Below are 24,765 nucleotides of genomic sequence, written 5' to 3' on the forward strand. Positions count from 1 at the left end.
CTCCACTCCCAAGAAGTAAAATCAAAATTGAGTATAATTGATTTTTTCGAAATCATTCAACTTATTTTATTTCTTCAGACGAAAATGTTTCTTAAATTTTCTATTTTGTTCCCACCAAAAAAATCCAAAAATTATTTGAGAAAAAGTTTTCAAATTATGCACAATTTTTTATGGAAACCCATCAAATCAACAAAGAGAAATACCCCACCCATAAAGAAGAAAAAAAACTCGACTGAAATTATACAGAGGTAAAACAACAAGACAGCGTGAAAAATATGACATAAAAGTCATACTCGTATGTACTTAGCCACTGGCAACGAAAACCGCATAAATAGTACTAGCAACAAAAATCCATCACAATAATATACACATCCACATCGTAAACCAACCGCTAACCGCTTCACCATATACGAATGACACACGTTCTATACATAGAGAGTATGTATTTTTCAATTAAATAAATACGTAAATATAATAAGAGAATTTCACCGTAACAAAAGGCGGCAGCTGAGTATTACACGGTACTTTATGACTACACGTTGCAGCCTCTGGCATGCAACGAGCTGTTGCATTTCCCTTTACGGCTAAGTTGTGCTAATAAATGCGATTTTAAAATGCATCTTGGCGGATAGCTGATGTAATAAATCCGACATCTCGTCCACTTGCCGGACTATAACGCGATACGAAAAACAGATCAACTTTTAATGTCTTCCTATAGCGGGAACACGATATCCCTATTGACAATTTTACTAGCAGAATGCTAGCATTAGTAGCACCCACCTAGCATGAGTAGCAGGAAACTAGCATGATACTAGCGTTATGCTAGCATGAAATGAACTAGCATAACATGCTAGCAAAATGCCAGCTTATTACTAGCATGATACAAACTAGCAAGAAGTATGTTAGCAATGATAGCTAGCTACATGCTAGCAACATAACTACCGAATGAAGCTAGCATTTCCCACTAGCAAAATGCTATCGTATATCTAGTATGAGATGAGCTAGCACAATGCATGCTAGCAATATGCTAGTTAAACACTTGCCCTTAATTACCAAGTGATGCTAGCAGTTCATACTAGCATGATGCTATCATATCGCTAGCATGGGGTGAGCTAGCAAAATGTATGCGAGCAGTGTGCTAGTCAAACCCTTGCCTCATAATTACCTAGTAATGCCAGTTGTCCCTGCTAGCATGATGCTATCATATTGCTAATGTGAGATTATCTATCAAAATGTATGCTAGGGATATGATAGTTAAAACACAGCACCATAATTATCGAGTGATCCCAGCAGCTCCTGCTAACAAAATTCTACCATAATACTAGCCTGAGATGAGCTAGCACAATGTATGCTAGCAACATGCTAGTTATATCCTAGCATCATAATTACCAAGCGATGCTGGCAGTTTCTCCTAGCATAAAGCTACCAACTAGTTAATCCTAGCAAAATAATTATCTTATCAACAATTTTACTAGCAGAATGCTAGCATTAGTAGCAGAATACTAGCACGGTGCTAGCATGGAATCAACTAGCAGATTACCAGTTAGAATGGTGTGAGCACTTAGCACTTTGCCAGCAGACATTTTATTGGAAAATTCATCCTAGAATAGAACTGGTATGATGCTAGCATGCGGTGAACTAGCAAAAGACAGGCCAGCAATCTGCTGGTTTCATGCTAGCAGCATAACCACCGAGTAAAACTAGCAGTCACTACTAGCATATTGCTAGTGCATTGCTAGCACCCTGTAATGGTGCTAGCATGAGGTGAACTAGCAAAAGGCATGCTAGCAATCTGCTAGTTACATGCTAGAAGTGCAATCACAGGTAAACTTGCACTAGTCTACTGCTAGCGCTATTCTAACCTTGGTAAAGCTAGCAGTCAAAGTACTAGCATGGTGCTGGATTTTTGTTAAAAGACTTCTTATCCAGGTGCTAGCAGTCAAGTGCTAGCAGTCAAGTGCTAGCATAATGCTAGCAAATTGCTAGCGTTATTCTTTAGCATGATACACTTAACTTCTCTTAGATGAAGTATGTAGTCAAGTTGAATATAAGCTCAATACAGTTTCTTGTTTAAATTAAGAAGAGTGAAGTTGGCAAACTAATCACTCAGTTTATACTAGCACAAGATGCTAGTGCAATGCTAGTTCTAAGCTAGCATTGTAGGGCAATTGCCCATTTTTGGATATTTTTGGGAAACATACCATAATTAAAAATACCCTATTCTTTTATAAGGAAATTAATGCACTTCTAGCATTATACATATTATACAGACGCTAGCATATGCTAGCAAAAAGCTAGCAAGATCATCCTAGTACCAGTAGCACCATTTTGAACACCTGCACTAGCATATCTGCTAGCAAACTGATGCTAGCATAATGCAAGTCCCCCTGCTAGAATTATGCCAAATGTATGCCAGCATATGCTAGAAATATGCTAGCATGACTATGCTAGCACCAATGGCACCATTTTGAACACCTGTACTAGCATATCTGCTAGCAAACCATCGCTAGCATAATGCTAGAAAAATGCTGCTAGCGTAATGCTAGTACCATTTTCCTAGCATTGTGCTGGCAACAGTTTGCTAGCAGATATGCTAGGAAAGGTGTTCAAAATGGTGCAACCAGTGCTAGCATGGTCATGCTAGCACTGTTGCTAGCATTCTGCCACTTGAAATTGTCAATAGGGTAATGATGGTACACGCATCTGCCTACAATAATTTTAAAAATCTCGTCATCGGCGACCACTATACTGTATACGAGATTCTCGTCATTTTCAACATCTTTTGGATATTTTTTCCAGGCTGAATAAATTCCAAAATATAAGTCCGTTATTACTCGAACATCGTCGCTCAGCGGCGACGAGGACAAAAAAAATCCATGTACAATAAAATCGTATCAAATGGAATTATTTTTATAGCCCCACACCACACATACCTATAATATTAAAAAATACCATATTATCTCATTTATCGTGTGCACCACAGACACACATCATGACACAACGAACGGCAACCAAAGAGGAAGAGCTGCAGGAAGAGGAGGAGGAAAGGTTGATGAAAAAATCAAACGCGCAATGGGTTCTTAATACGAACCATCCTGTGTGTTTGATCGTCGTTTGGTACCATATTAAGAAATTAATCTCGTAATTACTGTTATTAGTTATTAAGTTGTCATTCGCACATCGAATAAAACTGGTTTCGTTATATGGCAGCGCATCGTACACCATTTCGACCATAAACGATAATCACCGCACGACACATGTATGAGTATGTGCAACTTGTCGATGAAATGAAAAATTATTATTAAAACGAACCGCATTCAAAAAGAGCACCAGGTAAAACAATTACCACTTCCCTGCTTCGTCGCTTCGTCAATTAATTGATTTAGCATTTCACCGACATACACCTATCGTATACCTAACCCAATGCACCACAGTGTCTTTCGCGAGCAGCTCGGTTAAATTGAAAACTTCACAACTGTAATCTCAGTCCATAACTCTTTTACCCTTGTAAAGCTCACGTAGTCGTAGGTATACCAACTCAACTCGCCAAGATTTACAATGAGCTAAGTTTAATTGAAGTGTACAGCAAACTTTCCAAGTTTATAATTCGCAATCGTCGTCGCCGCACCGTTCATCGAGCAAAAAAAAATACCTATAAATCCGCCATTAATAATCCGTTAATTTAGCTTATTTTATAACATAGCATAATAAATACGTTTCCTCATCGTATACCCAACTTATATTGTGCATAAGAACCCCCCACACGGTCTACCAGTGGAATATATAAAGCTCGAGCAATATACTTCATAGTACACGCATTTATATCGTATACCTCGGCGAAGCTGTGGAAAAAAATTGTCCGCTTCGAACATCAGAGCTGTTTTTATTCTCGACCAACTAAAGCTTAACGTGCTTATATGCACATTCGTTATGTAAATTTCTCATTAGCTCATAGATAACGGATTTTAATTTAGTTTATTATACGTATTGAAGAGTATAAATTCGTCCTCGATATAGCGATGTTTACTTAAAATATAGTGTGTTTCGAAAGTTTTCACCGTGAAAAACACAGATTTTTTAGTCGATAGCAAATTCGTGTCAATTTTTTCATTTTCAGAAATAATGAAAAAAAAACTTGTTTTTCAAACAAAAAAAACTCACATACCAGGATCATTTTCACATTTGTGTTTAATCCATCATTTTATCTCAATACTCAAACTCTTGTTATCATTTTTTTTTTTGTAAATTTAGAGGGAATTCGCCTGATTAGTCAATCTGTAATGGATAATTGGCGGGAAAATGGTAAAAATCAAAATTCTCAAAATTTGCTTAAAATAAAAGCATACAGGTCGCATAATGACTTTTTTACAGAAAACTGAAGGGGGGAGCAATCTTCAGAAAAAGTTGTAAGAGGCTCAAAAAATTGGAATTTTATTTACTTTTTAAATGAATAAGTTGAAAATGTTTTAAAATACCACCTTCCTTTCAACTTCTAAAAAAACCAGTTCTAAATAGAAGAAAATAATTTCCTTTTTTCTTGTATAGGATTTTTGTAAATTTTGAAGCGTGAAATGTACTTATAGAAAGGTTGAAACATTCATCAAAATTACCATTTTCGAGTCAATGTTTGTTCACAAAAAAGTTGTGAATCATTGAACCTGTTCTAAGAACGCAAAAATTGTCAAAACTGCATTTGAATGGAATCAACAATTAAAAACTGGGCCTTTTCAGGACAGAAATGTGCCCAATGATTTATCAAATACCCTACGTTAGTATTATGTCGTCGTGAAAGCTTCAAAATTGAGCTATCAACCTATAGGTAAACCTCAAGTCCAGGAAATCAAACCCCATTGAAATCTTCCATCAAAACTGATCAACTTCGGTAATAACAAATGACTTGTGGAACACACTGTGAACTCAGTTCAGCTCAACAGAGCAGGAGGTAAATGGTAGAGCACTTCATTGTACATTTTTTCCTATTTTTAATATATACTTAAGCGCCATACCGCACACCTTTAACAATAAACACAGTCGACTTATCGTTATTATTACTTATCATTTTTCCATAAGCAATATATTTTTCTCTCGGTTGCTTTGCAATCTACTATACGATAATTTTTTTATACACAAATAACGTCATAAATTCGCCTCTCTGTTAATCCGTGCAATTGGCGAGGTATTGTTCTCCCTTCATACACATACAAATAAACCTTACGTCCGTGAAGTGAAGTACACCGCTATTCATCTCGCTACTTTTTTTCTTTTCCTACACCCTGCCTGCCTATACCTCCCTTCAACGCTAAAATCTGTACTGTACGCGCGAGCTCGTAAACTTTATAAATGTTTTCTCCTGCATTCTTCAGGCGCTCTACGCGAATTAACGTTCCACATTCGCGTATATAAAGTAAAGCTCAACATTGTGTATAATTTTATCCTTTTTACACGCGGTGATGAGAATTAAATACGATAACGTCGAGACTCTAATATAAAATTTGATTAGGCAACGTACCTAACCATAACGTGAGATGATAACAAATCGAATAATCGTTTTCGAATTTCGTTAATAACGCAAGCCAAAAGTTGATCTTCGAATTTGTCACCATTGATGTTGAATCAAGCTGAAATTAGTGAGCTTTTGTACCGCGAATTATTTTGTCACATCGCGTAGTCGCTCGAATGGGTAAATAATACGTCGAATTCGATTCAAACTTACGTATCCGTAGCGATGGGTTGAGAAAACGTACGATGATGCTTAAATTATACATTTCACAGCGTATTAGTCTTATTTTAACGAGATTTTATCACATGAATCGACAACGAGTCGACATTGTTGTAAAGCACACGACGGGAAATGTTGAAAAAAATGGAAAATTTGAAGTGGGTTGAGCTTGTTCTATTTTAACTTCGAATTAAAACGATAAAATTCAAAATATAATTTTAAATCGAATCACAGAAATAAATTACCTCTCCAAAAAGATACACTTTCCATTTTTTGTGAACTATTTCTTAGCTCAAAATAATATTCCAAATTTTTCATCTTCAAATTAAAAAAAAAAAAAAATTTAAAGGCTCAAGAGTCAATTGACTTGAGAGATACGTTGCAATGAGGGAAAAAACACCCAAAATAAAAATTGACTACGAAAATTATATTAAACGCAAAATTCGAAACATAAAAATGGAATTAACTTACGAAGACAATAATTATATTTCATGTTGAACGAATTCGTCAAAACTAAACACGATCTCCGATTTCGACAAAATAAACGCGAATAAACGACCAATCAAAAAAAAATTCAGAAAAATTCGCGAACCAATAACACAAATAAATCAACGACATCGGCATAAAATTTCATACGTCGAATTGAAAGCACGAGCCGGGCAATCGCAAGTAAAGTAAAAATGAAAACACCTCAACAAATTCTTGCAAATGAACCATTAACCTGCAGAAAAAGACACGACCACGAAGACGAATAAATTAGAAATGGAAGGAAAATGAGTTCGTAGAATCAGGCGAGCTCGTCCAATTTTATCGCATTGGCAAACACAATGCAGTTGGATAGAACCTTATCAGATCAACTCGCGATAAGAATATTCTGCAGAAAAGAAACACGAAAATGTATTAACGTGAAAAAGTCAGTACGATATTTCCTAATTGAAACCAGTTATAAATTGAAAATTAATGTAATACGAGCAATTTGACGACAATATTTGACAGGAAAAAGGGGAAATTCAGATGAAGCCAAACACGCGACGGAAATTTTCATTAAAAATTCAATTCGATGCAATTTTTTAGGACCATCTCGTTATAATTCTCAGAATCAAATCTACTCACGAAAAAATTTTTACTTACTAGAAACTATGAAAGATACTGTTTCGTATAGCTGTGAAAAAAGGTCCTGAAAAACGTTTTTCAATAATTTCAAAGTCCCCTCATCAGCGTGAAAATTTTTTTCCAGCAATAAAATAAGTATGTATAAAAGATAACACACAAGACCACAAAAAATTGGAATAAGAACATCTCAAGGAAAATTCCACATCCAGACTCGAGACCCAATCACGAAAATTACTGCCTCTCAAACCAAAGTGAATTTCTTCACCCCTTCCCCTTTCACTCCATCATCATCTAACTCCTTTTATACTACAACAAACCACCTGGCAAAAGCTAGCTTAAAAATTTCGCGCAACTACGAATCCTAGGCGATTTCACGGATCAATCTACGACACCGGGAAGTTTCTTTCGACGTAAAACCTCACGTCCGACACGATAAAACTTTTACCATACACGCCAGTGAATCACCGAATGGAGAAGAGGGCTACGCAGGGAGCAAGGTGGACGGTTAATCCGGATAAACTTTTTCAAAATTCTTTCTACATCCTCATTAAGTATAACATTTCGTTGAAGAAAAACAATCCGTAAGGTCTACGTTCTCACTTGAAAACACGCCAACATCGTTCGAATCGCATTCGGATGTTCGCGCCTTGAACAAACCGAAAGATGAATTTTTTCGCTACGATGGGTCAAGACATTGAATATATCCGATGTATGAAAATACCCAGAACTGTGCGAAATACCTACAGTTTCCCGATAGCTTGGATCATGGACCGTGCGTCTCCTTGATGCGAAAGTTTTCATCCTATGCCATTCGTTTGAGCATTCGTGCAATTTTTCTAAATGCAACGCATTAAAGTCCGGTAAAATAGTTACCTACAGAACGTAGCCAAACATTTCGATAATAAAGAAAATGGTCCTGAATACAAACTGTTAATTTTACCTCAAGAAACAAAAATACTGTTGGTTGTCTCCTGTTGATAAATGAAATACCAAACATATTAATTTTATTTAGAGAAATTTGCCTACTATACCTAAGCCAATTAATGTTCCAATTTTTCTGAACAAAAGAACGAATTTGTGCATCAATAAGAAGTTTCTAATTTGAAATCACGAATATCCGATAAAATAAACAAAATCACTCAAAATTTATAACTTGATACTCAAAAACGGTTCTCCTGATGTTATTCTACCAGAACATAATGACATTGAATTGCTTAGTTTCAAGTAATTTTTGAAAAACATTGTAAAAGTGTCCGAAATTAGGACAGTTGAGAGGGTCATTCCACCTCAATTCGATCAACATTTTTGAGTCATGGACGTCAGATTTTTTATTGGAGAAACTAAGGCTATATTTGTGTTCAGCAATATCGAAAACATACCTACTATTTCATGTGTCACACAAATGAAACCATTTTTTTGACTTTTACCCCCTTTGGGGAGGTGCTAGGGGCCATGGATGAGGTCCAATCAGAAATCTGACGTCATATTCGTCTTCAGCGTCATCAAAACACCGATATTTCATGTGTCGCACGAACAAACTTTTTTTTGAACCGTTACCCCATTTGGGGAGGTGCTGGGGCCGTGGATAGGGTCCAATCAAAAATACAGGGTGTCTAACAAAATCTGAAAACTAAAAAGAAGGACTTTTGAAGGACATTGGAAAGACCTTTTTAAAATTAAAAATGCACCTACTGACCCCCCCCTAATCCATTTTTTAAAAATTGCCAAAAAAAACTTTGAAAATTTATAATTTTTAAAAGAAACAAAAAAATTAAAAATATGTATTCAAAATAGACCTGATAAATTTCTTGTCTAAATTTTGTTTTTTGAATTCGGTATACCAAATTCAAAAAACAAAATTTCGTACTTTTTTCTAATTTGTTTCATTTTTTTTAACATACGACATATTTTTAAGTTATACTTTGTCACGCCTCACGTACCCTCGCTTACTTTTTAGACATCAAAATTGAGTAAGGGAAACTACTTTGATGAACAATTTTAATATCAGGGATGGTACTTCAAATTTTTCTCAAAAAAATAACTTTATTAACCAAAAAGTAATCAAAAAAAAGACTAAGCAAAAAACTTTTCCACACAAAACATTACATTTTATTTTCAGAGGCGATGACGAAACGATGCGTGGTGGGAGATGGAGAGGGGGTGAGACTGAGACATTCTTTCAATTTTTCTCGCTAGATTTTCCCAATTTTTTACTCCAACCCCCCCCCCTCTCCGCACCAAGATTTCCTCCAAAAATTGGCCAGATGTGGTTCGAACCATTTTTTAAAAAAGGAAGTTGGAAACAAAAATGTCGAATAAAAAATGTATTTGAATTTTTCATCGATTCGATTATGTTTTTGGAATTTCTCGAGTTGATTTTTCCTTTGAAAATTGTTGTAGCAGAATTGCAATTTGACCGAGCGAAGCGAGGGTGAAAGCTGTGAAAAATTGATAACTCAAAACATAAAACATCATTTTTTATGCAAAAAGTTGATTTTCATAGCTTCAAAATTTACAAATTTAAAAGTTTTCAGAAAATTTTATAGGTCTTTATCATAGATAAAAATATGAATAAACGCCCGAGCGAAGCGAGGGCAAAAGCTTTCGAAAATCCACAATTCTCGAGTAGTAAAACAGCATTATTTTTAATTTGAGGAGTCATAGGTATTTTTCTACCCTTTAACTTCGGTCAGAGAAAAGAAAAGCAAAATTATGTAGCCCGAGCGAAGCGAGGGCGAAAGCTTTGGAAAATTGATACAATATGAGACGTAAAAGAACACCATTTCTAATTTTTATTAAATGACAGAATTATTAGAAAATTCGGAATAAAGAAGGACCTTCGGGCAAAAAGAAGGACTTTTGAAGGACTTTTTGAAAAAGAAGGACCAATAGGCAAAAAGAAGGACTTTTACTGACCTGGAAGGACCGGAAGGACCGTTAGACACCATGAAATATGACGTCATATTCAAGTTCAGCGTCGCCAAAAACATACAATTCGATATATCACATGCCCCAGATTTTTTATTGAAAGTTTTGCCCAAATTTGGGGAGGGTGTGCTCCCCCTCCATTAGAATATCCCCATCTCGAAAATTGAATATTTCGGAAAAGCATCAAAAAGTACATCTTTGGAAATTTTTTCAGAATTTTAAATGGTAGCTTCCACTTACAGCGCTATTATGAAAATTTCAAAATTCTTAAAAAGTTCAAAATGCAATGTCCTTTGGGTTTTGAACTGTGAAATCAGTCTTGATCAAAGTATCATAGCTTTGGAGTAATGCGCTGCTAAAGTTGAGTCGAGACAATGTGAAAATGATTGAAGCCAGGCCCCCCTGAGGGGGCTGGGACCAAACTGATTGCGGGTTTCTTACTTATTGGGTGGGTAAACATTGTAAAAAAAAATTAAGCGAAATCGAAAAGCATGACTTTCAAAATTGCATTTTTTTGGTTGAATTGACATGGTATGACCCGACAATAACTTCGAATCAACACACTATTAGCAGCCAAATACTTCCTCTAGCGGAATAGCCGCGATTTCAAAGAAAGAAAATGAAATGGAGAGCGATTGAAATTGATCAAAAAGGCTGAGGAACATTGAACATTGAAGGACTTGGAGCAAAATATCGATATACCCTGCAAATCTTGGGTCCCATCAGTTTCTCATCAGGGTGTCCACTCATTTCTGGAAATGATTTTCCCTGACTTTTCCAGGTTTTCCAGACCAATTTTTCCATTTTTCCAGACAATTTTTTTTAATTTTCTATGCTTACTCCACACTTTAATTAAAGAGGAATTTTTGGTGGAGGGGGGGTGTAGTTTTTATTTCATAAGCTCCTCTTCGAACTAGGTACTTCTTCGGCTATAAAAAACAGCTAAACTTCGATTAAGTATTAACTTTTTAAATTAAAAATGAATAAATAAAACATGCATCAATTTTGGCCAATTTATACAATATTCATATGACTTATACAAATTTTTCTTTTGTTTTTTGGATTTTTGGAGGCCTGAAAATATGAAATTTGTTTATTTGAAAATGAGAAACAAATTGGCCCGAGCGAAGCGAGGGCTAGAACTTTTGAAAATTTTCATTTCGAGATGTCTAAAAACGAGGGTTTTTTAATGCAAAGAGTTCATTCTTTGGTTCCTTAAATTTTAATATTGGAATGATGTTTTTTTTGAAAGAAGTTACTCGTACTTTGAAAAAAGAAACGAGAACAGGCTCGAGCAAAAGCTTCTAAAAATTTGCATTTCGAGAGGCATAAAAACAAGGGTTTTTCATGTGAAGACAAGTAGTTTTTTCTGACTTTCAAAATTTTAGAATTTGAATGATGTTTTTTTCGAAGGAAGTTGATTTTGACAAAGAAAACAGAACAGGCCCAAGCGAGGGCGAAAGCTCTTGTAAATTTGTATTTCAAGATGCATTCGCTCGGGCAAAAGCTTTTGAAAATTTGTCTTTGGAGAAGTAAAAAATGACGTTTTTCTTTCATCACAAGTCCTTATCCAAAATTTACAGATCATTTTTTCAAAATTCCAGGGATTTTGAGTGAAAATTACGAAATTCCCTGACTTTTCCCTGACTTTTCCAGACCGACCAAATTCCCTGACTTTTCCAGGTTTTCCAGGTTTTCCAGTCTTGTGGACACCCTGTCTCATAATAAGATCCTGTCACGTGGATCCGAAATTCTGTTCTTACTTTGCCCTTCCTTCTTTACGCCATTTTTCAACTATTTTGGCTCAAATTCATCAATGTCTATGAATTTCAGAGATTTTTTATAAATCGTATTATTTCTTATGATTTCTTTTTTTTTTTTTACAATTGAATCGGTCAGTACGGAAATGTAACAAGTCACATTTTTGAAAAAATTTTTTTTTGCGGAAATGGGGGTTTCAAAGTACGGCGGATCGACTGGTGATGTCAGATTTCCGCAAAACTGCCGGGAAAGTGGTATTTGAGCGCAGAAAAAGGGCGGATCCGCATTTATGACTTTTTTGTAAAATGTTTTAAATTCCTTGAAAAATAACTAACATTTTTGAGAAGACCATTTTTTGAAATTTAAGTTAATCTCTGAACTGAAAAATGATGAAAAAATTAACAACTTCGGCAAAAAGTCTTAGAACTCAAGGGGTTTTTGGTCAATTTAAACGAGATAGCAGTCTAAATGATGTACTTAGATGTAGAATCAAGCCCCATTCGTGCCCGAGAAATTTCAAAAGAAATTTTGTCGATTGAGAGCAGAAAGGGTCTAAGTCCCATTTGTTTAGGCAGCAACAGCACCGGCGCACGTGAATATTTTTTTTTGGAAACTGCGCTAAAAGTTGTGTCTTGGGGTCCTCTTTCAATGGCCTTAAGCATGTTTACTAAAATTTTTTGATTTTTGAATGAATCAGTTTTTTGTTATTCCTGAAAAACGCAAAAATGGACTTATCCCCTTTCCGTACTGACCGATTCAATTCATGTTTATGCTACCTCTAATTTAATTAAGTAGGTAGGTATTCGAGATTTCCTAGCACTAAAAACTAGTACACATGTCCGGATAGGTCTCATGGCAGGGTACACCTCGCTGATAAAACCTCATTTCCGCGATTGCTCTCATCCACTCGTAATAATACATTATGCTAAACAAGACGTATGCATATGCAACAAATCTCTTCTTACAATAGCCACACACGTCTGACTACTCGTATGTATTTAGCCACAAAACAATACAGATCGAAAACAATACGCACACCGGCGAAAAAACAGACCGCTGAGAAAGTGAGAAAGAGCAACCGGCGACTACGATAGCGAATATTTTCTACACATCTCAGGTACACAGCTACACACTTACACAGGTATTATTAGGACACTCATCAACACCACCACCGCAGCTCAGCACAATCGGCAGCTTCGCGAGTACCATAGAAAAGCGATACTACACTTGATCTAGCCGCTAACACCGAACTGGCTTCTAGTTACGCACACACATTGTTCTTCGACATTCATTCACAGGTTGTGGCCAAACAGAGGTAATATAGAAATAACGCATGTCGCCGCGTCCCGTCCGTGTCCGTGTCCGTCTCCGATCTTCATCATATCCATACACACTGTGATGCTTTTATTTAACAAATTATTTCCACATCATACACAACACAACAGAGCTATGATGGCGTGCGGCGAGCGTACTCAACTCACAGAGTCATGCGGTATGTAATGTACATACATACTTACGTCTCTACTTTTTCTCCATTTCTATACACATACTGTAACAACCTCTCCGGGCAAGGTACCGCAATGTGATTGCAAGCTACGTACTCGTACGTATCTTCCTCGTACATAGTGAGTGTCGTTGACCGCGAAGAACAAGCGTGCTGATATGTGCAACTAAATATAATTGCCAACAATAATATCCCCACATACACATAAACGTACCTATCTTCTACCTACCTACCTATCTGCGAACAGTTTTACAAACAGTCACGTATGTTTATTGACGAAGAGCTACTACAAAAGTTTTTTCCATGTACCTTTTTTTTCATCCCCCTTCCCATCTCTGCTTCCCAGCCAACGACATCTTAAACCTAATTATTTCTTGTACTTACGATCGCACACACATAAGCGGATAAAATAGTTGACATTTTTCTACCATTTGACCTGATATGCTTTTTTCCCTGGTCGGTTGTTTTATTATTACATCGCCCCGGATGACTTCACCGATGCGTTTTTCAAGCCAAGAGATTCGCAAGAATGGAACGAACGAGGAATACCGGGTGTCCCAGTTTGAATTTACATAAAAAGCCATGTACGAGTACATATCATAATGTCTTTGTAAGAATTCTCATGCATGTTTTCTAAAAATTTCTCTGCTTTGAGAGCAGACCCCCCTCCCCCCACTGCTTTCAGTCAAATAAGCGCTCGTGTAAAATCTAGAACATCATATACTCGTATGTACTTACAACAATTTGAGCAATGAAGTTGGTAATTTTCATTTACCCAAAATTGCCTTTCATAGAAAATTCTATTTGTTCTGACTTTTTTCTGAAAACAAATCTTTGCAATTTTAAATCCGCTTATATATCAATAGATTGAGCCGATTTGTCAAATTTCATATTCAAATCTAATAGAATTTTCAGCCCGAATTTTTTTTGTAAGAATCAAAAAAGTAAATCATATTGTGCTCTATCAAATTCAAAAACAAAATTTTTTCCCTGCATCAACTTGAGAAAATGAGGGTTTTGAGGTTTCAACCCTCTATACTGTGCACTGCCAAAATCTGAAATGACCGTTTTCTCGCAAGCTTAACCAATTACTGCGATATGCCCACTTTCCCATGTCAATGAACACTTTTTCGAACTTGTACTGTAGACTATACCTTTCCACACCTTTATTCTATTATTTTACCAAATCCTCGAATTTAACACTACTCTCAGTCAACAAAAAAAAAAAAAAAAGCTTAAATCATAATATGACTTACTCAATTCATTTTCACAAATTTCGTACTCACCTGAAACAGAAAAACAATACAGAAACGATTAGTGGATTTCAACCAATGGTACTGAAATACGTATCACTCGATCATAATAATATTGGAGTTGCCCATTTTCAAGAATTAATAAAAAAATTGAATCTACGTAGCCCAACATACGAGTAAATGGTCCAAGAGGCATGAAAAATTTTGGCAAGAAAAGAATATCACTTAATTTACTGCAAAAAAGTGGAAAACTGAATTCTGCATTTTTATAAAACGACAAAAATGTTCATTTCTGCCCAAATGTGAAACTGCACGGAAAGAAAGAGAATTTTCGAAACTGATAGCTTCAAAATGCGTACCTACACGAAAATTAAATTTTCAAAGAACACAAATGAAAAATCAAATTTTTAGGTAGTGGAATTTTTGATTTTTTACGAATTTTTAGAAATTCAAAATTTTGTAATTATTACCTATATTACCTACTTCAAAATACCAATAAATTACAAATCAGTTTTCATAAATTTTTTTCTTTAAATGCGTTTTTCTCAAAATTTTGTTTTTCAATCCTTCAACTTCAAGAAATGAAAAAAGGTGGGGAAAAATGAGCTAGGAGGCTGGGATTGGTCTCATTCGACTCGATATGATGTCGAGTTTTCAAAATGGCCAAAAAATTGAAAATGAAAAATCCGACTTATGGCCCCTATTGTTAGAACAGGTCACAAATACATCTGAACTAGAATAAGTGAAAATCACTTGAGCAACTCAAAAAATGCAATATTTACAAAAATTCAAATCAGATGACAAAAAAAGTGCACGCCTAACCACAAGACCAGTCCAGGACTAAATTTCGGAAGAGGGAATCTGAATTGAACATGGGACCACAAATTCATAATTCTCATTTTTATTTTTCAACTCATTGTAGGGGAAAAGCTGATCAAACAAATATGTACTTTGATACTTTCGAGTGAAACATTCCTTGGCAAATCTACTGCAAAATAAAAGTAAGCTGATATCAACACTCTAAATTAATTTTCTATCATTCTAGACGAGATCCAAAAACCTGGAAAGGACGAATATTCCGCCGGGGCTTTACGAGTACAATCGCAGGAAACAATTTAATATTGCCCTAGGAAACTAAAAAAAATTCAGAAAACTTGTTTTTTCAATTAATTTTAGAGAAAAAAATGTTAAATTTTCAACCAAGAACAAGAAAATTTTTTGGTTTTTTCACCTCACCTGATCATTCCAAAAATTCAAATTTAAAGTACATAATTATATGTCGGAATTGAAAAGTTCAAAAAATCTGTACCTACCTAACTGAATTTAATTCACAAAAATTTGCACAAAAATTCAATTATTATCGATTCTACACGAGCAAGAAATCCAAATATCTTTTCAAAATACATTTTTTGCTCAATTTTTTTCTGAGCCTTCATGATTAAAATTTCGTGTTTTATTCCGATATTATCAAAATTTAAACCATTTTTCAACGTTCCGACTCCTTCAACAAAATTTGATTTATTTTTTCAATTTTTGAATTTCAGCACTTGTTATGCACCATCTCACTGGCTATGAAATGTCCAAATGTTCAAAACAAACGCCAGCTGAGACTGAATTTTTCTTATTTTGTATGCTTTCAAACTTATTTCTAACCCCGATTTTTAAAAATGTTTCAAAAAACACCAAACCATTTTAATTTTCAAACAAGCTACATATACGTACAGTGAGAAACTGGTATAAAATGAACGAGCTGAGTGTATCTTAACCCTCTAAACATATACATAAAATTTCATTGTAGATCACAACGAGTTCTATGACCAGTCATAGCTGACCGAACCAAAGCGGGACACCCGGTGTACATTGTACAAAGAGGGCAGTCGAGAGAAGTAAAAAAGCTAATCAGGTATCGACTATCGAGCAACGAACAGCTTCAAGTTCGGAAAACGGTTAAATCGCGTCGACTTAATTGCGACATTTATTTAATAATTCTATAAACGTAAATCGTTAATTAGAAATCGGGTCATTAAAACGTGTACTACAAAACGTACCTTATATACCTTTTTCTTTTATTACCAAATAACACAGCTTCATTCGATTTTATTAACGTACTCACAGCGAATCAGCGATGATACGTATTGCAAAAAATCGCGTGAAAAATATTAAACTTTTAATCGCGGCAATTTGGCGCGATAACTGCGATAAACTTTTCAAACCTTCTAAATTACCACATACGACATCATTTGTCATCATTTCTTACGAGTAGGGGGTCTACATAGGAGCACTTATATGACCGCTCTTATCATCAGTATATACGTTGCAACTATAGCGAGAAAGCTTTTTGCTGAGCTCAGCACAAAACCCCACATCTGAAGCTTAATCTACTCAGACGCGACACCTCGTTATATGTACGAATAAAATTTCCAGACGTGACGATAAACTGCGATCTTTTTTGCTCGATTAAAGCTACCTTTTCGTATCATTTTAATCAGTTCGGATTGGAAAAACCTCGTAAAAATGAATTTCTTCCATAAACGTTGCCACGGTGCGCGCTGGCTAGTCCTTTTGCATCCTCTTCGAGTTTGTTTCATGACAACCAAAGAGTCAAGGTAGTAGAAAAAAATCGCTCGAATACGAGCCAAGGTATATGGTGCGAAATAACCCTAAAGCAGGCATCTCATTTGAATATTTTTTTAACCGTCTTCTCAAAAAAGAAATCTCTACGCTACATTAACGCGACAATTTCTCCCGTAGCACATGTTTCTTTCTTATTTTCTCTCCTACGTGATGTTATGTCCGCACCACTAATATATTATACTACCTAGTATCTACCTATATAAATACTCATATTAACCTTCTTCTTAATTACCTATATTTTTTAATCACCTATTTTTTAATCATTTTGTTGTGGCTTTGCCACTATTATATAATACCTAATACATACATACCTGCCTTAGACTGATTACCTATCAATATTTTTTAACCTTGCTATCTTCTTCCAAAATCCACTTTTTGTTTTCCTTTTCCTCTTAATTTCATCCTTAATGATCCTTGTTCTTCTCCTTCTCACTAATACTGGTGGTTTGTACTTTTCCTTTTTTTTAATATAAATATCGATACATTTTACTGTAAAAATCAGTCTTAAGTTATGAGACAAAAGAATACACATGTTATTTCTTATATGTTTGTTTTCGTTGTGATGTCGGTTCGTAACAATGGCGCAGTCGGTAGGACTGTGGTTCAAGTTCGTTGAATTTTTCGAATCACAGTTTCTTTTTTTCGAATCGATTTCGTTCGCAAGCAAAATGTTCAATTTTTACTACTGAAATTCATTGTGCCGTATCCAGTCGGACTCCAAATCAACCTTATTGTGCCGTATCCAGTCGGACCCAAAATCAACCTTATTGTGCCGTATCCAGTCGGACCCAAAATCAACCTCATTGTGCCGTATCCAGTCGGACCCCAATCTCATTGTGCCGTAACCATTCGGACATCTATAATACGCCGTAACCATTCGGATCCAGCAACTCTTCAATTCTCAAATACAGAAACTCCAATTCTAATACGCCGTAACCATTCGGATCTGATCCACGCAACTCTCCAATTCTCTAAGAAACTCAAATTCTAATAAGCCGTAACCATTCGGATCCAGCAAACTCTCCAATTCTCAAATCTACTCAACTCATCTAGCATAAATCAATAATCAATACGTAAGTCCATTCTACTTCTTTCTTACTTCCCTAAATCTTAAATCATGGTATTAGACGAAACTCCAAACCAAGAACTTACAAACGAAATAACCGAACTTAAAGAGAGATTAAAACTACTTGAAGAGAACAACTCCCAACATAACTATGACAATAATACTGACACCGATAGTGATGGTAGTGAGTTTGAAGAAGAAGAACTCACTAAAGACATGAACTTTTTAAGTAGGGAGCTATCAGTTGAATTCTCTGGTCAAAATTTAGATACATTTTTGGACAAAATCCATAATGCACGCATCCAATGCCACAAAACAAAATATCGAGCTCTTTTCACTATAATTATTAATCGCATAACAGGCGAACCAAGAGAAAAATTAAGAGAACACCCAGAAGTGAATACATACAAAAAACTTGTAAAATTTTTAACAGACCATTATCGTAATAAAATACCATTTTCGCAAGCCTATCTTGAACTCACTACTATAGAGCAGAAAGGTAATCAATCAGTCAGAGAATACGCCGATAAAATCACACAGCTTGCCTACAGAGCTAAGCTAGCAGCCAAAAATGAAGTTCATTTACCAACCCAACATACATCATTCATGATCGAGTATTCTGCTATAGAACGTTTTAGATTAGGAACTAAAACAGAAATCTCTAGATTTCTCCGTGGTTTACCTACCTCTTATAAATTCACACAATTCCTAGATGCTGCCTTAAAATTTGAGCTCGAGGATAAGAACAAATCTAACAAAACTTCCAAATATTGCACCTACTGTAAAACCCAAACACATAACACTGAAGTTTGCAGGTTTAAAAACCCAAAAGAATGTACATATTGCAAAATCCAGGGTCACACTGAAGACCAATGCAGAAAAAAGAAATTAGATGAAAATCCTGATAATAAAACTATTAATTCAATCACATGCAACTACTGTAAGAAAGTTGGTCATGTTGTAAATGATTGTCGAAAGTTAAAATGGAAAAAAGAGAATGAAAATAATGTAAACGAAAATGCTGACACATCAGAAGTTAGAAAAATCAATATTTTGGATTCAAAAAAAAGAGCCATAATTCAGCTTGATTCACCTGATTCATTAAAAAGTCATTTCAACACATTGATTGATACAGGTGCCGAAGTTTCTCTCATTAAATTTGAAATACTGACAGAAAAGGCTAAAGAAAAAATTGATAAGAGTAAAATAATTCCAATTTCTGGAATAGACAACATTACTAATTACAGTTATGGGAAAATTCCCTTACGTATTCACAAAGGTCAGAATATCTATGAAATTGACTTTCATGTAGTGAAAGGAAAAGAAAATTTTGAAATTCCCTATGATGGAATCTTTGGACTTAATCTAATGGAAAATGTTCAGGGGGTTATTGATACCCATGCCCGAAAATTTACTGCAAAGAAATTCGACGAACATTTCCCCCTTCTCCAACATTATGACATACCAGCCAAAACATGTCAAGTGGTACAGGTTGAAGTTTCTAAAGACTCTGATAAAGAAGGTATACTTGAAAGGGATAACATTCCCCTGCATCAAGGTATTTCAATCAACGAAGGATTCTATCAACAAAATAATAACAAAGTTAATGTTCTCATCAAAAATATTTCTGAAAAGAACATAACCTGGTTACTTCCCATCTTTGAATTAAAAGAACCCAAATCAGTCCTACAAATTGTCCATGAATTTGACAAAAAAGAAAGATTATCTAAACTAAATGAAAATTTGCAGCTTGATCATCTATTTGAAAACGAAAGAAACCAAATTTTAAAACTAATTCACGAATTCTCTGATATCTTTTTCTTGAAAGGTGATTTATTACAATCAAAGATTCAAACCTATCATGAAATCAAAATAAAAGAAAATACACCAATTTTTGTGAAGAATTATAGGTTTCCAAATGTACATAAAATTGAAGTTGAAAAACAGATGAATGAACTTTTAAAACAAGGAGTTATTCAACCATCATCTTCACCTTGGAATGCACCTATATGGATAGTTCCAAAAAAGAAAGACAAATCTGGTGTTCAAAAATGGCGAATTGTGGTAGATTACCGCAAATTAAATGAAAAAACCCTTCCGGATAAATATCCAATACCTAATATTGACGACATATTTGATTCTTTAGGTAACGCCAAATTTTTCACTACTCTAGATCTTGCCTCTGGCTTCCACCAAATCCCAATAAAGCCAGAGGATAAAGAAAAAACTGCCTTTAGTACTCCTCAAGGACATTTTGAGTTTAACAAAATGCCATTTGGATTAATTAATGCACCTGCAACGTTTCAAAGAATCATGAATCAAAGCCTAAATGGCTTAATTGGGTCAGAATGCTTCGTCTATCTTGATGACATTATTATTTATTCATCCGATTTCAACACCCATTTGAGAAAATTACGCACCATTTTCACTCGTCTCAGAGAACATCATTTACTAGTTCAACTTGACAAAACTGAATTTTTAAAAACCTCAATTCCATATCTCGGACATATTATAACTGATAAAGGTATTTTGCCAAACAAAGAAAAACTGGAAAAGATTTGTAACTTCCCTATACCTAATAACGTGAAAGAACTCCAACAATTTCTTGGAGTTGCTGGGTATTATAGGAAATTCATATCAAATTATTCTGCAAAAATCAAACCTCTCACTGCTTTACTCAAGAAAAAACAATTCATTTGGGAAAATGAAGAAAACAATTCATTTCAAACCATAAAAAATGAACTCACCTCAGATAGCCTAATTTTGCAATTCCCAAATTTTGAAAAAGAATTTTACCTACATACGGATGCATCTGCTTTTGCAATTGGAGCCATGTTATCCCAGCTGGATGACAATAATGTACAAAGACCATTATCTTTTGCAAGTAGAACTTTGAATAAAGCCGAATTAAATTATGCAACGATTGAGAAAGAGTTATTAGCCATAGTATGGTCAGTGAAATATTTTAGACCATACCTATATGGTCAAAAATTTACAATTTTATCTGATCACAAGCCTCTGCAATGGCTATTTAATGTAAATGACCCTGGATCTCGACTTCTTCGTTGGAGATTGAAATTGGAGGAATATAGATATGAAATCAAACACATATCAGGGACACAAAATGTTGTAGCTGATGCTTTGTCAAGAATTCATTCAATTAAATTGACAATTATAATAAATAACTCTCCCCTACCTGAAATTAAACGCGAAGAAGTTTCATATGAAGTAATTTTCACTACCACAGAAGAAAAACCCTACTTACGTAGGAAGGAAATCCAAGTTACCAAATTAGCAAACAAAACTTTCATTTACTGCTGTTTCAAAACTTACAATAATGAAAACTTCAATAAACTGGAATTTTCAGAATTATTACATACTCTCTACAATATACTCCTAAACCTAAAAATCAATTCTATTGGTATGATTGATGAAACTGATAGTGGAACTTTGAATAATAAACAGAGAAAACAGACAGAGAAATTATTAATTTCTCATCTACCAAATATTAAATTGCAGTGGATTTCCACAACAGAAAAACGAATGGAATTGATCGAAAATCTCCATTATCACAAATTGGCAATGCACCCCGGTATCAACCGAATATTTCAACAATTAAAACAGAATAATCACTTCTGGACTGGTATGAAAAAGGATATTGAAAAAGTAATTTCACAGTGTACAGCATGCCAATTAGTTAAACCTTCTCACCAAACCAATAAGCTTCCTCTAATTATCACGGATACCGCCAAAGTGCCCTTTGAAAAGATATCTTTGGACTATGTTGGTCCACTACCTCTTACTATTAATGGTAATCAGCATATCTTATCAGTTCAAGATAATTTGACAAAATTTATCTTTCTCACTGGTACACCTACTACTGATGCAGGACTAACTGTGAAAGTGCTCTTAAAAATCATTTGTCAGTATGGAATTCCCTCTAGAATTTTATCGGACCAAGGTTCAGCGTTCAATTCCAATTTAATGAAAGAACTCACGGCAGTTCTTGGAATAGAAAAATTGGAATGCAGTCCATACCATCCTGAGACCAATGGAGCACTTGAGAGAAGTCATGGAACCATAAAAACCAATCTAAAATTCTATATAAAGGGCCTTCCCCTATAAGATGGGTGAAACGGCCTTTGATCCATAATGGATCAAAAGTGGTCCAAAAAGTCACCCGTGATGTAAAAACTCTCCATACAAATTTTTGACCTCCCACCCCCTCCCCTTCTGGAGAAACTGCCCCCTAAACATCAAAAATTCAAAGATTTGTTTCTCGGAGGGGGGTTGATGAAAATTTTTGAAATTTTCACAGATTGTGTACATCATGTAGGGGTACACACAGTAATTTTTTGAAAATTTTCCCCCATCATTTTCTTAGTTTTTCAGGGGGTTGAAAACTTTGAAGGGGGGAAGAAAAAAATTTTGGGGGGGATACATGGCTGAATTTTTTTCCAAAACTTGCTCATACCCTAAGGTATAACATATAATTTTCCCAAGGCCCCAAAGGGGGGTGGAACATGGTCAAAAAAAATAAAGTTTGAAAAAAAACATGTATCTCCCATACTACCGCGCGTTTTGTCAACAATGTTCCACGGCGCCACCGTGAGAAAACTTCACCTATCGCGCGCTCTCAAACTTGGACTTTTTTTGAGAACCCTACTGAAATACCACATTGCATTCAAAACTTTTTTTGATGAATATTCTCTAGGGTGGTAAAGGTGAACAACAGACGCATGCCTACAAGAATTTTCAACCCCCTCCCTTCATATTTACCCCTCAAAATTGCGGTTTTCAACCTATTTTATGCCATTTACTAGTAATGAAAATTGCGAGGTACAATTTTTGAATGTATTTTTGACCCCTTTGTAAGTATCATAGGGTTATATTTTTTTCAAAGTTTTTGTTTTGGTGCGTCGTGGGAAAAAATTGAAAAAAAATGTGTCGTAGAGGGGGTAAAATGAGAATTTTGGGAGAATTAAATATTAATGAATGGGGTGTCGTTTCCGCATGATTCGATACCGCTGAGAACGAATAAGACGTCAGATTTTCTGCTACACTAATCTAACCCCTCCCACAATTTCTACTACATATTTTTGAAATAAAGTTACTTTGATGATATTGGCGTCGTTTACAAGTGATCTAAACCCAATAATACAGACGTCAGATTTGAGCCCCCTTCGGAGAGGCTGGGTGTGACTAAAACGAAATCAGACGTCAGTATTATTTGCGTTTAGGTTCCTTGGAAACGACATCAATGATTATGAAAGTAGCATCATTTCAAAAATAGTAGAAATTGAGGAGGCTGCTGAGGCTATGAAAGGGCTGAGTAAGTGAGAAACAAAATCAGATGCAATATTTGCGCTCCGGAAGTTCGAACCATATGAAAACGACGCCAATATCATCAAAGTAACTTAATTTCAAAAATATGTAGTAAAAATTATGGGAGGGGGCTGAAGGCTCTGGAGGGGTTAGATTAGTGTAGCAGAAAATCTGACGTCTTATTCGTTCTCAGCGGTATCGAATCATGCGGAAACGACACCCCATTCATTAATATTTAATTCTCCCAAAATTCTCATTTTACCCCCTCTACGACACATTTTTTTTCAATTTTTTCCCACGACGCACCAAAACAAAAACTTTGAAAAAAATATAACCCTATGATACTTACAAAGGGGTCAAAAATACATTCAAAAATTGTACCTCGCAATTTTCATTACTAGTAAATAGCATAAAATAGGTTGAAAACCGCAATTTTGAGGGGTAAATATGAAGGGAGGGGGTTGAAAATTCTTGTAGGCATGTGTCTGTTGTTCACCTTTACCACCCTAGAGAATATTCATCAAAAAAAGTTTTGAATGCAATGTGGTATTTCAGTAGGGTTCTCAAAAAAAGTCCAAGTTTGAGAGCGCGCGATAGGTGAAGTTTTCTCACGGTGGCGCCGTGGAACATTGTTGACAAAACGCGCGGTAGTATGGGAGATACATGTTTTTTTTCAAACTTTATTTTTTTTGACCATGTTCCACCCCCCTTTGGGGCCTTGGGAAAATTATATGTTATACCTTAGGGTATGAGCAAGTTTTGGAAAAAAATTCAGCCATGTATCCCCCCCAAAATTTTTTTCTTCCCCCCTTCAAAGTTTTCAACCCCCTGAAAAACTAAGAAAATGATGGGGGAAAATTTTCAAAAAATTACTGTGTGTACCCCTACATGATGTACACAATCTGTGAAAATTTCAAAAATTTTCATCAACCCCCCTCCGAGAAACAAATCTTTGAATTTTTGATGTTTAGGGGGCAGTTTCTCCAGAAGGGGAGGGGGTGGGAGGTCAAAAATTTGTATGGAGAGTTTTTACATCACGGGTGACTTTTTGGACCACTTTTGATCCATTATGGATTAAAGGCCGTTTCACCCATCTTATAGGGGAAGGCCCTTTGGATCGCAACAATTGGGATGAATACCTAGACATGGCAGTTTATGCTTTTAATACAGCCATCCATTCATCAACTAATTTCTCCCCTTATGAACTTCTCTTTGGTAGAAAACCTGTGATACCCTATCTCAAGACGAATGCATCTTATCAAGATTACATCACTGATTTGAAAATCAAATTTCAAAACATTCATGAAAAAGCTATTAAAGCTCAACAAATTTCTAAAGAAAAATCAAAAAATAAATATGATAAGAAAACGAATGATAAATTCCCTTATGCTGTTGGAGACACCGTAAAACTGAAGACTAGAAACACTCAAAAACAACGTGGAGCCTTAAGCAAACCCTTTGA

At 35.3% G+C, this 24,765-nt stretch overlaps 1 protein-coding gene across 3 annotated transcripts in view; it reads right to left on the bottom strand.

Annotated features, from left to right (window-relative positions):
• ASPP (Ankyrin-repeat, SH3-domain, and Proline-rich-region containing Protein) overlaps positions 1-24,765 on the bottom strand; it is a 309,410-nt gene that overhangs the window by 240,476 nt on the left and 44,169 nt on the right. Inside the window, exon 1 of one of the 3 annotated variants that reach the window (XM_065358732.1) lies at positions 6,191-6,462. The exons of the other annotated variants lie outside the window; for them this stretch is intronic. The gene's annotated coding sequence lies outside the window, so the exon portion shown is untranslated. Of the gene's footprint in view, positions 1-6,190; positions 6,463-24,765 lie in introns of those variants that run through there. 3 annotated transcript variants of the gene reach the window in all.

The sequence above is a fragment of the Planococcus citri genome, chromosome 3 (assembly GCF_950023065.1).
Source record: "Planococcus citri chromosome 3, ihPlaCitr1.1, whole genome shotgun sequence".
Taxonomy (NCBI): domain Eukaryota; kingdom Metazoa; phylum Arthropoda; class Insecta; order Hemiptera; family Pseudococcidae; genus Planococcus; species Planococcus citri.